A 2626-nucleotide genomic window follows, 5' to 3' on the forward strand; every position below is an offset into this window, starting at 1 on the left:
ATAGTTCTGCTTTAGCATAAAATTAGACTGCAAATAAGACAATGTTACATAAAAGAGGCTTCCTTTGCCTATCTACATCCCAAGGGCTCCATCTGTTAAAAAAAAAAAAAAAAAAGTACAAACCCAGAACTGCTGTGCCCCCACTGGGTTCTTTCAATGGGACCAACCTGTTGCTGAGCTCTAGTATCTTCATTTTTTGAATGGGGACAAAAGTACCTGTTTTACTACTCTTAAGACTGATTTATACATTTAATGAGCTTATATTGAAGGACTTTATAGGCTACAAAATATAAATGACAGCTACTTTGTATTGAGCATCAATTCTACTATAATTCTGGAAATAGTATCAGAAGCTTTACAGGTAGCGTATGATCTCTTTTAATGCTCAATATAACCTTACATGGTTATTATAATTATATTCAATGTATAAATCAGTTAACAGATACTCAAAGAGACTGGTTGATTTGATTTGCTAAAGTCAAATAAGTCAAATAGCTGGAAAGGAGAAGAGTCCAGATTCAACTCAATAGTACTTCCAAATAGAAGCTTTCCTTTCCTTTCTGCTTAAAGCTAGCACAAGATTATTGTTAAGAAAAGGAACAGGTGGGATCACTGTATAACTTGCCCCTCCAGCAGAGCTGACAAAGAAAACAACTTGATAAAATCTATATTTGTAATTTTAGAACAGTCCACCTGAAATCCCTGGGCTTCATACACTGTTTTTACAGTTTTTTTGTATCAAATATAAGGTGCAAAGTAAAAGACTGATGTTAAAGAAGCAAGAATACAGTGCACCATCCTAAGCAGATTCAAACTTTGATTTTTCACAAGTTCCATTCTACTCATGTTATCATGCGCACAGACAAATCAAAATAAGACAAAACAGGAATAAGGACTTCCTTTGCTTTGGAAAACCAAGAAATGAGAAGATTTAAAATGCAGAAAAAAAAAACATTTTTTTCATAGTGGCTAGTACACCTTCATTAAGCTTTAAGACACACTTCTGTTCATAACCTTAATACAGCCATATTTTTACTTTATAAAAATCAAGTCTCCCAGTAAAAATGGTATTTTACCACACTAATCTTTAAATTCCATCACTAAAAAGGTAGTTATACACACCAATTTCTAACCTCTTGGAACGTTCTGCAGAATATATTTTAGTCACTGGAATGAATAGCTGCTCAGAAAAACAGCACTGCTTCAACTGTGATAGGATATGATAGTCAATATTCTTGTCTTCCAGTAAAAAAGAATTCACGAGCATAAACACTGGACTCCTTGTGGTTTTTTCCATCAAGAGAACGTTTCTGAGCAGCTTCTGAGCAAACATTTCTTAACAGGTTGATCACAGATCTGGGGTCATCATTCTTCATAATGGCACTGCCAGACACAATCATGTTAGCTCCTGCCTCTGCACATTTATGGATAGTGTCAGGGCCTACTCCACCATCGACTTCTATATCCAAGGATGGGAACTGGGTCCTCAACCAATGAACCTTTGGCATCATATCTTCCATGAATTTCTGCCCTCCAAACCCAGGTTCCACTGTCATAACCAAGGCCATATCTATCTGATTAGCCCATGGTGCCAAATACTCAACTGTGGTTCCCGGTCTGATGGCAAGGCCAACCTTCATCCCATTCTCCCGAATGTCTTTAATCAACACCCCTGGTTCTCAGTAGCCTCAAGATGAAAGGTGTATTGATTGGCTCCTGCCATGGCCATTGGTTTGACCCACTGTTCCGGCCTGGACACCATCATGTGCATGTCAAAAAAAAGATCCTGGCCTAGCTGCTTTCGGAGGCTTTCTACCACAGGGTGTCCAAAGGTGATGTTGGGAACAAAATGCCCGTCCATTACAACCAGGTGCAAATAATCGGCCCCAGAGTCCAGCATCCGGAAACACTCGGCCCCTAAATTGGCCAAATCACTGTTAAGGATGGATGGGCCAATCTTGCAGCCAGACGCCATGGTGCTGATTCCCAAGAGCAAGTTACCTACCTTATTGGTATTGGTACAATAAGAGTATTGTTTTGTATTTTCTCACATTTATGTAACTGATTTAATTTAATTGAGTTTTAAAGAACCAATTTGTTTATTCATAGTCTTTGTGAATTTTTTTTGTTTACTTGTTTTTCTAACTCATTAATTTGTTTTTACCTTTAATTTCTTTTTTCTTCTTTTAAATTCCATCTTCATTCTAATTTTAGTAACTTTTATCCCCATCTTGTACAATATCTTGCCTTGTACCTATAAGACAATATTCTATTTCCATATACTTCTTTTTCTTCTTCCACTTTTTTGTAGTTGTAATTTAGTTCTATTTATTTATTTATATTTATTTAGTTATTCTATTTATCTATTCTAATTTATTTCTATTGTGAGTATAGAATATATACTATTCTATCACCTTTACATCTACCATCAACTCTACAGTTAAATATATTTAATGTCCTTATGGTGAACCTTCCTCAGTATTTCTCAGTTTCCTGAATCCATTCTCTAGTTAATGCTTCAGGAATATTCCTTAAGATTTTGCCAATTCATAGTCTCATTTATGACAAATATACTTAAAGATAAGTTTAGGTAGATACATATTTTTGGCTTCCCTTATCTTCAAGT

At 35.7% G+C, this 2626-nt stretch overlaps 1 pseudogene across 1 annotated transcript; it reads right to left on the reverse strand.

The window, feature by feature from the left end:
* Positions 1-230: 230 nt before the first annotated feature.
* Positions 231-1980, reverse strand: LOC309863801 (ribulose-phosphate 3-epimerase pseudogene; annotated as a pseudogene). Its single transcript has one exon. The product of its transcript is annotated as a ribulose-phosphate 3-epimerase pseudogene (transcript).
* Between the last annotated feature and the right edge of the window lie 646 nt (positions 1981-2626).

Source organism: Mustela nivalis, assembly GCF_964662115.1.
Source record: "Mustela nivalis genome assembly, chromosome: 4".
NCBI classification, from domain to species: domain Eukaryota; kingdom Metazoa; phylum Chordata; class Mammalia; order Carnivora; family Mustelidae; genus Mustela; species Mustela nivalis.